The sequence below is a fragment of the Erithacus rubecula genome (genome assembly GCF_903797595.1).
Source record: "Erithacus rubecula genome assembly, chromosome: 8".
In the NCBI taxonomy this organism is placed as follows: domain Eukaryota; kingdom Metazoa; phylum Chordata; class Aves; order Passeriformes; family Muscicapidae; genus Erithacus; species Erithacus rubecula.
In genome coordinates this window covers 18,026,140-18,038,111 of record NC_136659.1, presented here as the reverse complement: position 1 = coordinate 18,038,111, position 11,972 = coordinate 18,026,140, and positions in this window count along the sequence as shown.

The window sequence follows — 11,972 nt, the reverse complement described above, 5'->3', positions numbered from 1 at the left end:
ACAACTATCAACACTAGTGAGGAGTCTGAATTCCCTTCACATCCCAGATAAAGAGAGGAAGCATAAGACCCAGGAATTTTTTAGAAGTCTCAAGCTGCTTCACTTTCCCCAGTTCCCTTACACAACTCAGGAGAGTTTGTGGTACAACCCCAAAGTTTTCTGCAGGGTGTTCCACTATGCAGATGTTACATTGCTTTAATGGGGTTTGCTCTCCCCCATCCACAAAACTTCAAATCATTGTGCCTCACTACTACACATGAAGATTAAAGTTTCCTGAGCTAAATAAAATGATTGCAAAATACTAAAATCACTAAGACTTAAATGTGGGAATTACCTTCTTGATTTATCATTCAATTATTTTTCTCATTAGAACCACAGTTTTAATCTGCTAAGAAATATTAAATATTAAACAGCCAGTAAAGCAGAATGGTATGTTACATTAAACTAATTCCTTATAAAGTGCCCAAATACATTAGAACATCCTTTGTCTTTTTATTAGATGTATTCATTCATCCTAGATTTAATTTAAAATAGGTGTTAAGCATCAGATATAATACTGAGGTCTAGATTCTGATCTGGATGCTAGAACCTCTGACACTTAGTGAGCATTGTCAAGAAAGGACAAGGAGGGTAAGCTCAAGCCTGTTTTTAATTAGCTACAGCAATTAGATTTTTTGAATACCCAGAATGATGTATTAGAATTACACTATTATTTGGTTTGTTTGGTTGCTTTTCAATACACTTGAGAACCAGCTCCTAATTAAGATACACACACTATCAAAGATTAAAAACTTAGATGATGGTAAAAACAATTAGAATAATGATGTAGGATTAGATTCCCCGTGGTTCTTGTACAGACCTGCAAGACAGCATAGAGTGTGAACCCATGGAGTTTACTTTCTCTGCACAAGGTCCAGAAAGAGCTGCAATATTTGTGTGCCCTACAGGGGCGTGGGCCACCCCAGAGCAGGTGTGATGCACTGGGACATGGTGGTTTTCCCTGAGCTGCCTGAGTCCTTTGACAATAGGAGCTTTACCCTTCTTGGGAACTGCTGCAATTACCCATTGCTCTGGGCAAGGATTTGTTCCTCTCTGCACAAGTCCTTCTTGGGGTGCTACAGTCCTCACTCTGCTCCCAAGGCCAGACTACTAGATCACAGCAGAGCCTCCACCAGTTCAGAAAACATTCTTTCCTATTTGAGAGGTGTAAAAGAAAAACACAGCATACAACAAAACACATTTTTAAAAGCAGAATCTAAGATCCAATGATTCAACTAAGATTACCTCCAATTACAGGTGTGCCTCACTCCTTTAAAATCAATAGACTATGTAATATACCATCCTTAACATGTCCTGAATGCTTTGCTCTTGATCTTAAAAGCACTAATCAGAGTCTGTCATGAAATCTTGCTGCAGAAATGACCAAGTTCCTGCCATCTCAATGCCATGTGATAACCTCAATCAAAGCAGCCAAATCTCTTGACTTGCTGCTGATTCCACAGCATTTTTTTTTTTTGTAGTGATAACCACTTTTCTCTATCATCATTTATTCAAAAAGGTAAATCAAAAGCATAAAATAGTCTCATCTGAGTTTTTGCCTGCAGGAGATGTTATTCTCATTGGTTAAGCCATGAAGTCTTACGTCAGTCAGAGACAAACTATGGCTGACCTGACTTTCTCTTCTCCTTTTCCATGCATAGAGGCTTCTTATGCACTGGTTACAGTCCAATCTTAGAACAACATTTTTTAAAAGAAAATTATTTTTTTTTCAACAGCTTGGCTGACACAAAGGGGTACTTATTTTTAGAAAGCTGCAACATCTTTTTATTTACTGATCAGAAAGCCAATCCTCTATTAATCCTAACAAAATAATCTGAATATATCATTAATGCCTGTTTGTGTGAGATGCACTTAGTTCTACATTAATGATGATTAATACCAAGGATTTTACAATGTGAATTCTACAAGTAAATTCTAACGTTTGTGCATATAAAGTAGCACTTTTTCACATTTTGACTTTTACCAAGCTTATTTTCATTTAAAATAAGTGATTAGTAATTCACTTTGAACTAGACTGCAATAGCAGCACTTCAGCCAAAAAGGTTGACTAAATGGTTGAATCGGCCCTGAAGACCTGCCCAGGACAGGTGGCATGTCAGATTACACAGCTAATGCCCTAAGTTTTTTTGTGACAAGAGATGAGTGTGGTTAAGAACACATCTTCCCACCTTCAGCTCTCAGGCATCAGTAATTAGGCTCTTATTAGTATCTCTCCACCAATTCTCAGCTTTTTCTTGGCTTCTTGGGGGGGACTCTCATTCATTTTTCTGCAATCAGAGTATTTTACCCACTCCACTGTAATGCTCTCAGGGAAGACCTAACAGTATCCCAGCTACATCTGTTTAAGATCATTTTGTAGGAGCATGTGTTTAAGGCCATAAGGAAACTGCAGAACTGCACATGCCCCTGGAGCCCACCACATAATCATTAGAGTCCCAGAATGCAGGATGAGCCCCTGCTACATGCAGCTTCCTTTGGCAAACAGGAATGGAGATGCTTGAAATGGTTTTCTCAGGGGAAATGGTAAACATCGTGGAGAGGCACAGCTATCATGAACCAGACCAAAGGTCTGTTTAACCTAGGAGCCTGTTTTCCAGTAACAGATGCTGTGGAAAGTGGATTAAAAACAAGGCCTATGTAAAACAGATATTTCCTTTGGCACAGCCTCTCAGCTTCTGGGGAACAGTGCTTCAGAAACTTCCTGAGCTGGAATCGCATTTTGTTTGCTGTGTTTAATAGCCACAGATTGGCCGATCCATCACAGATTTGCCTCACCCCGTTATGACTGGATTTACACTTAGTGAGTCTCAACATCCTTTGAGAGCTGTTTGAGCAGCCATGATGGCTTTACATCCACTTCAGCTTGGCCTGAACGCCCCTTAAAACTGAACTCGTTCTTCAGGCTGTTCCCACCCACACGGTTCCTCGTCGCGCTCCTCCGGCGCACAGAGCAGCCGGGGACAGCGGGAGGGAAGGGAAGGGAAGGGAAGGGAAGGGAAGGGAAGGGAAGGGAAGGGAAGGGAAGGGAAGGGAAGGGAAGGGAAGGAAGGGAAGGGAAGGGAAGGGAAGGGAAGGGAAGGGAAGGGAAGGGAAGGGAAGGGAAGGGAAGGGAAGGGAAGGGAAGGGAAGGGAAGGGAAGGGAAGGGAAGGGAAGGGAAGGGAAGGGAAGGGAATCTGTGCCCTCGCGGGGCGGCTGTCCCGGGCTGCCTGCGCTCGGAGGGGTTCGGGTTCGGGTTCGGGTTCGGGTTCGGGTTCGGGTTCGGGTTCGGGTTCGGGTTCGGGCCGTGCCGGTGCCGGTGCCTTCTGCTCTGGGGCTGTGGTAGCTGAGGGGACGTGAGGGAATAAACCTCATGGGAACGCTGAACGTACTTCAGACTTTCTTTGTGGCAACTTGGAAACAATTTCACAAAGTCGTAGGTCCAGGATACCTAACGTTTTTCGTATAGTGGTTTTTGGTGTACTGGGGTTTGTTTTCTTTGGGGTTTTGGTTGGGTTTTGGGGGTTTGTTTGTTTGTTTGTTTGGGCGGGTTTTTTGTTTTGTTTCTGGGGGTTGTGTTTGGGTTGTTGCTATTTTTGTTTCTTGTTTTTTGTTTTGGTCTTTTTTTTTTTTTTGGTAGGAGTTGGGTTTTGTTTAGTTGGTGGGTTGGTTTTCGTTTGTTTTGGTTTGGTTTGGTTTGGTTTTTGTTTTGTTTTGTTTTTTCAATGCACGTGGCCCTCAAGGCTCCAGGCTTTTCTTTCTGCAGAGTGGCTTGTTCATGTTTCACTGCAGTGGGATAAGCTCTGGCATCGTTATGGTTGTGGTTCTTTCTGAGGGTCAGATGTGCAGCAGCATGACCACACAGAGCTCTGCCCTCACTGCTTGTCCCTGGGCTATAAAATGTCCCTGTCTCTGAAGCAGGTTGTGTAAAGTCCAGAGAAGCTTTTCTCTCATTAGCAGGCAACTTTGGAGTTAAAGGAGTTAGTTGAGATATAAGGGGTTTTGGGTTTTTTTTACATGCCTGTATAACATGAAAGCTGATTTAATTTAAAATATAAGACATGATTAGACAAGCAGTTTTGACTTATATTTTTTCCTTTTATTACTTCACACAAAAAAATGAAAGTGTTTAAAATGGTAACATCTGGAAGGTGGTAGCCCTTTTGATACTTTATTTTTCCCAGGATAATTTTGTAACACATTATGATTGTCTGGCATATATATTTCCAATCTAATGTACAAGACCTGTCAAGTTTCCTGAATGCTTCAGATGATGGATATTTGTTGCAAGAGGTATGATCAAATGTTTGGAATCTGTGCTGCTTAGGTGAGATTAAACAATTGCTGGTCTTCTTTTTTTCTTCCCTTTGTCTGACTTTTTTGTTTCTACTCTTGAATTAGCCCATGCAATGTGTCTTTTAACCAGATCTAGCTAGAATGAGCTGACTGTGAAGTAACACACCTGGAGGAGCAGGAGGGAACACTGAGTCTCATCAATGCCCAAATGACAAGAAGTAAAAGCAGGTGAAATAGGCAAGGGTAGAAGCAGCAGCTGAGTGGTGGTGCTGCCAGCTCCTGGGGCAGCTCTTAGGTACAGGCAGAGTTGCACAAAGAAGTCTGCTAATCACCTGTGCAGTGCTGCCGTGGTTATTTCAGAGGCCTCTTCCCTCTGTTGTCAGAAGAGTAAGTAGGATCACATCTGGGGTGTTCATGAGGTATCTGAAGCTCAGCCACATCCTCATGCAGTAGCATTGTTGTCTGCCTGTTATTTCACCCCACTGAAATCCCCTCTACTCCCCACCTGGAGCACTGTGGACCTCCAACACAAGAATGAAGCAAACCTTTGGAGTGAATTCAGAGGAGGCTGCAGAGATGATCAGAGGGCTGGAGCATCTCTCCTGTGAGGAAGGGCTGAGAGAGCTGGGGCTATTCTGCCTGGAGAAGGCTCCAAGGGAGACCTTAAGGCACCTTCCCAAAGGGGCCTGCAAGAGAGTTGGAGAAAAACTTCTTGCAAGGCAAAGGTGGGGCTGTTCAAACCAAAAGAGAGTAGGTTTAGATCAGATATTAGGAATAAATTCTTTACTGTGAGGCAGTGGAATAGGTTGCCCAGAGAAGCTGTGAATGCCTCATCCCTGGAAGTGTTCAAGACCAGGCTGGAGGGAGCTTTTACCTGATCTAGGGGAAAGTGTTCCTGCTAATGGCAGAGGGTTTGGAGCTAGGTAATCTTTAATGCCTCTTTCAATCTAAACCTTTCTATGTTCCTATAAATACACAGTACTGAAGAAACTTGCTACTCAAGACCTCTTTCTGCTCCTCATTAACTTAAAGGAATAACTTTCTCTGACTTTTAAGGGAGCAGGGTCTGACCCTGCAGTAGAATTCAAACATAAAACATTGTGCTTTCCTGACAGCTGTGTGCCTTCTGTGAGGGGAGGCCAAAACCCAGCAACAAAATACAGCTTGCTTTAGCTGCTTCAAAGTGAGAGAGCAGCAAGGGGAAAATATTTATAAATGCCAGTACTGGCAAGGAGAGCAGGGAGACATTGGTCTATTGCTTGCAGGGATGAACAACTACTGTGTGTTCAGGAATTCTGCTTTTTGTTATTGAGCTTCTGAACTTCTAATTTGTATGCTATAGAAAAAATGAATGTATCCTTAGACTGACCAGAAAAGCTGCAGACTTTTTTGTTTAATGTTCTTAGGGTTCTTTTTGGCATATGACTACTGTGTTGCAGACCCTTTCAGCCCAAGATTAAAGGAGAAACAGCTGACTCTGTTTATAGGAGCCTTCAGATCTCTACTAAATTTTATGTGGATATGGTTGTGAAGCTTGTTTTTTATTTTTTTAATGTTTATTTTATTTTTCAGGTGTTTGGAATGCCAGAAGTGATCATTCCCAATGTATTTGCTTATGAAGTATCTGTGACTACACAAATAGTGTGGCAGTATGTTTCATAAGAGTTTCTAATTTCCAAGTCTGTTATTAAAATGTTTGAAAGTGTGTTTGCTATGATAACATCAGTAACACATTTTAATATCTAATGATTTTATTTGAATCAGTTTTTAAAGAAATATTATTAATATTTGTATCTTGTCTTTTGTGTGGCCAGGCAGACCCTGCTGAAAACTAATAATGGCACTGTAGTGTAGTATGTGGGGTTTATAATATATCCACTTGCTGGAAAATTGCTCTGACAAGAGTACTCTACTTGAGACATCTATCATGATAACACACGTGTTCCCACTCATGTCCCAAATAAAAAGTGAATTTTTTTCAAGACCTCATTCCAACACCTCCTTTTCATGTTAAATGTATAACTATAAATATTATATTTCAGACTTTGCTCTATTTTTTATGTTAAACCGTAACTTTCAAACATTTATTGTCTCACATAAAATAAAAATGTATTTTTTTTCCCATTCACTAATCCCTAACATTTAAAATAGATTCTCTATAAAATCAAACACTTTTTCCTGAGGATAATTTAGGAGTGATAATAAAACCCACCCCCTTAAAAGTTCAGCACACATTAGATTCTCAGTAGTATATGTAATTTGTTCTCTATACAGTTGTAAGATATAACAAACCATTCAAGATCAGACTCTCCAGTTTAAATACCATTTAAATTTTGTTTACATTACATTTTACTGTTGCTACATAAAACCATTATAAGCATGTACTCTGAGAATTACACAACACCAGCCTTGTAAGCTCCTGTGAGTTTTATTTACCAACCATAATCTCTATTAATGTGTGTATATGCTTATACAAACTTGTATGTAATCTAGTCTAAAAGCTTTTTTAGAAAAAAAAAAATTATTAATAGCACTGTACAGCAGAGGTCCATATAGAACATCTTATGCTCTTAAGAATAATATCATGCATTAATGTTTCCAATATGTTTTATGGGATGATATCTTAGCATGTTATCACTGGGATGGTAGTTCAATTATTACCACCTTTACACTTAACTTGTGGAGTTTTTTCTTAAATTATCATGAATCATCTCATAGACAAATTTCTTTGTAAGTACATGGAAACTCCAAGAATGCAATGCTAACTCTATTTCAGTAAACTAATTAAAATGAAAAATTAAAATAGCAAATAAGAGAATATTTATATATAAAAATTATGTTAAATGTACTGTGCCAGTTGTTTAGATGACCTCACTCCAGAGACATCTGTGGCTGACAAGGCAAGAAAAGAAAAACATCTGATGACAAAAGTTTTTAGGAAGCTTTCATTGTATGAAGGCCATTGGTTATACTGTTTTGGGAAAGTCCAGTGGTAGATGCTAGTGTGACTAAAACCACCATTTATTTGTAAAACTTTTCCCCCATATTGTGTGTTAGGGTGTTATTTAAATGAGGTTTTTTTTATAGTAATATGAAACAATATATTATATTTGCAGTTAAAATGTTCCTGCTTTAGATTTTGATAATTTATGCCTTGCCTAATACCTGCAGCAAATAAAATGAAATGTTTTATTTGTTTATTGTGATTTTCAGGGTTATTACTCCATGACAAGGTTGCATTGACCTATCATTTCATGCATCAGCAATTCTTCTATTGCACTGATTTGATCACGCCTAGCGGATAAGAAAGGAGCAATCCACCCAGTGGACTAAGTTAGAATTATATTAGAGAGTGCACATTCTGAAGGGCAAAGTAGGTTAAGTATGGTACTTACTGCACTAGGCATAATTTTTGTGGTGTGTCAAATGTTAAGCTTTTTTATTCCAACTTCTACATTCAGATTTTTTACTTTGATTTTATGTAGTCGTGGAGGCCATGCTGTAGCTACAGTTGAAGAAGAATGTAGGGTAGAGCATTTTTAGGTTAGGTACTTGTGAAAGTGCAATGCATCTCTTGGAATTCACGCTCCTTTCTGGATGTACAATTCAAGATACTGTTGCTGCTCCTCATGCTGAAGAACATCACCATTGTACAGTCATACAATGTAAATAACCCTTCCTGACATCTAGACAGAGGAAAAGGGGCTGCATGGCTTACAGCTTCACTCTGTTTCTAGAGCTATCTTGTTCCAACTTGTTCTCCTTGAGTGCCATCAACAGCTCAGTGAATCAGGAGGGGCTTTATCCTGGCTGTTCATTCCCAGGTAAGTTTTTTAACTCCTGTTATCCAAGGGGTTGGCCAAGGTGCCTGTTGTATGCAAGGGGTGAGACAACTGGTATTTTAAAATTATTTTAATAAGACATTTAGTTTAAAATTACTCTAGAGAAAGATATCTGGTTATTAAAAATGGAAGGTTAATTTTTTGTTTCTCTAATGACAAAGAGTAGGCACTAGACACATTTTTAAAATCTCTGCATGTTTGTTCCTTATTGCTTTGTTGTGGTGATGTGCTAGGACTACAAAATCAGTCTGTAGTGCTGAGAGTTCAGTAACAGTGAAAAAGCAAGGCCATCAAAAATTATAATCACAAATTCTAGAAACTCTTAAATGCTAAAGCACATAATTGTTGCATTCATGTGGTTTGCTTACTGAAGAATCCCCAGAGAAGTTCATTTAAGTACCCAGGTAAGTTTTGGTGATCTCAGTAGGATGTAAGAACAAACTATGGGTGTTTATGTAATCAGATGGATCATGAGTTGTGTATCAATGTTTTGCTGGAGAGAGGACTTCTAATAGTGATGGAGACCCCAGTGAAGGAGCCCACCTCAAGAACTTGTAGGAAACCCTGTTAAAGTCCTCCCTGAATTCCTTTCTTTTTGTTTGTTGGATTTTTTTCTTGGTTTAAATCAATATGACTTGTTTCAGTAACTGAAGCAGAGTAAAAATGTTCTGTCCCAAGACTTGCTTAAAAGAAAAGAAAAAAGGTGTTTAATGGCTGTTCAGACAAATTCTGATAGTCTGCTGTAAAGCAAAAGACAAGGTTGGTATTTTGTTTTGTTTTTTCCTTTAATTTTCTGCTAGAAACAGTTGTTTAAAAAGGACAGAGACCAAGAGGGTAAGCATCAGCTTAGTCCAGAATCTAATATACACCTCCTTTGTGACAATAGATTAACTGAGTGATGTTTGACATTCCATTGCTTTGCATATTCATGCAGTAAATTAAGTAATTCCAAATGTTCAGGTTCTATCCTTGTGTGGATTTGTGTTGACATTGGTAAAAATTTTCATTACCTCAGGATTTAAGTAATACCATAAATAGAAAACTAATGTTTTTTAAAGTTACTGTCTCTATTTTGGAAGCAAACAAACATAATGAAAAAAACATATATTTAGGGGCCAGAGGGCAAAACATTGAACAATTGGTAATTTTTATAATATTATTTGCTTTAAAATACTCATTACTTTATCAGGGAAACCAAACAAACATGAGGTTGAACAATTTGATAGTGGAACTTAAAAACAATTTCTCCATAAGTTTCAAGTCAAAGAAATATTTGAGTTGAGGAACAAAATTCCATCAGGTGAGGCAGAATGTTAAATAACTGTTTTGAATTTGTTTTTCAGAAGTGGCAAGTTCAAGCAGTACCATAGTAATATGTCTTTGGTTTTGCAGCTGATCTATTGCATGCTTTTTAAAGCAATTAGAGCTCAATAATACAACAATTTGTCACCCAATTAATTTTGAAAGACTGGAGATGCATGGATGAACTGTTTAACCTGTGGTTCACTTGGCACCATTGTAATTTAGATCAAATAAAACATAGTATTGGGTAAGCTACATTATGGGAACTTAACATCTTCATGTTCTGTGACTTGTCCTTTAATCTGTTTTTATATTTCTATTATTACTATAGGTGAGCTTATAGACAAATAAATATGACATGTCTTTGTTTTGTGTAGAATGTTTAAATTCATTTCAATTAGAAACAGTAGTTGAAAAACATTTGTGAAAGTGTTTCTCCAGAGTCTATTCTGTGCCCAAGCACAACAGAAAGTATATCAAGGGCATGAATTGTGTGTACTTCTGAATGTATTACAACTTGGAAACAGTGCCTATTATAAAATTGATCAGAAAATCTACATAACTGATAAGACTGTGACTTGTATCAATTTAACATTAATTTATTTTTAACATTTATAAAAGTTATAGACTTAGATGGCATAAACTACAGTAGTAGCTGTCGCTGTGGTGTGAAATATTCATAATCAACTGGGAAGGTTTGAATTTATACTCCTGAGGAGTGCATAAAAAATCATAAAACAGACTCCTTGAGCAAATTTACCACAGATATTTAATTCTTTCTTTGGACATAGGCTTTAGAAAGGACAAAAGGATTATTTTCTAGACACGTATAAGTGATAAGCAGCCAGCTACTTTCCAGAGACAAGTGGAATTAAATTGAAAGGAGTGAAAATTATCAACCTCTAAATTACTGTTATTCATTTTAGTTTCCACATCATTCATCTCCCATTGCTTGTTTTTGAATTTTCTTTTTTTTTTTTTTTTTTCCTAAGAGAAAATATTTTGCTGAAAAACTAAGTGAATTCATATGAATGCTTTTACTAATGACAGGGAAAAACCATAGGCTGGGAGTCATTCTTCCTACTTTATAAATATGCTTATTTTTCTGGACTGGCATTAAAACTTGAAAATTATTCAGATATGCTCTTGAGAGTCAAATTCCCCTTTAGTAGAATATCTCAAGAATAGATCATACATATAAACTCAAGATGGTTTACATTTTATACTAATATCTTTGCCATTTTTAATGCAGACATCTTTGTGGGATGTCTGCCATATGTATTACCTCAAATCAGTTGGTGTCCACATGGTGAGGACTAAGTGAACCATGTTACAATGTAGAAAGAAATAGATAATAAGTTAAAATATTTTTAGAAGCTTGGACATACGTTGGCTGGCATTCCTGTAAAAGCGTAAGTATCTAACTTGACAGATTGTGCTACTCTCTGGCTTTAAGGTGGTGAAAAAGTACTTTGATTGAGCCAGCTACTGAAGGTAAGGCTTGTATAGAACTCCTACTTTATTTACAGTTATAATTTTTTTTTTTTTGGGGTATTAATAATTTTACTTTACAAAACCTGCAGTTTTATGGGTGTGGAGTATTGGACTGGGTGTAACCACATTCAGTAAAGTTAACTAATGAAAACCAAACACAGCTAACATGATGCTCTGGCACAGGCAGAAGAAAAGATACAATAAATATATTTTATTAAACACATGAATACATTAAAATTTTGTATTGCTTTTCACTTCAGAAATCCTAGGGCCTGAACCATTTCATTCTATCATTTTAAATGTGTTTCTTTCTTTTACATTAGGGTAAGAAAAATCTCTATTAATCAATGATGTGCCTAAATGTTATTTAGTGAAGGTTATAAGTCTTGGAAAAATAATAGGTTAGCATTCTCTTTCTTAGATAGGTGCCTATATAAAAGAACTTCCATGAGTTTCTTCCTGCCTTCAGCTGAAGAGATATCTCTGTATTATATTATTTTCCTTTCAGTAATTCCTGATGCAGATCTGTTTGGATAAACATGACAGAGAATGCTGATCAAATACTTGCACCTCTTAACAAGGCTTAGCTTTGCAGGGTCTGTTTCCTTGTTTAACCCCAATATCATAAAGAACACAGAATCGCAGGTTTCGAGATTAATTACTTGGAGAGATCTTCCTGTGTTGCAGAAATGCCTTTGCAGATCTCCAGTACTTTTTCTTGGTCCAAGGTGCAATATCTTGGCATCTCAGAGACATCTCACGTCATTCCTGGAGTCCCTGTCATTGCCAGTGCATTCTTGCTCTTCTGTAGAGCATTAATGCAAAGTGAAAATGAAGAATGATTGTTGGGTGTTAAATGTTTTTTTAAAGGATTTTGCATCTTTTGTGCTCAGTTAGCTGTCTGGCTGGTTGGTTCATTAAAATATGCATTTTTAAATTGACTTTTGACCAAAAAAGTTTTAAAATAGCAGATCAGTCTGTAATGCCTTTATTTGAGCAAG